This window comes from Myotis lucifugus, unplaced genomic scaffold (assembly GCF_000147115.1).
Source record: "Myotis lucifugus unplaced genomic scaffold, Myoluc2.0 scaffold_117, whole genome shotgun sequence".
Classification (NCBI taxonomy): Eukaryota; Metazoa; Chordata; class Mammalia; order Chiroptera; family Vespertilionidae; genus Myotis; species Myotis lucifugus.
In genome coordinates this window covers 2,416,258-2,416,517 of record NW_005871165.1, presented here as the reverse complement: position 1 = coordinate 2,416,517, position 260 = coordinate 2,416,258, and positions in this window count along the sequence as shown.

Here is a 260-nt window from a genome sequence, read left to right as displayed (position 1 = left end):
CTTGTAAGTATTTAACCATGTAAGATGCTGAGGCTACCAGCCACTGCTGAGTGACAGGCAAAAATCACAAGTCATAGATGTTGCCCTCTGCTCCTCAGCTCAGAAAGCTGAAACTATGACCTAGGTCTTCAATACTTAAGAGAACTTGGAAGTTTGTGCATTTGATAAGCTGACCTGCTCAGTGTGTAACAAAGTATTAAGCCCCAGAATGTGTATTTTTCCTTCTTTATTCATTCATATATGTTCATATACTGAGTACC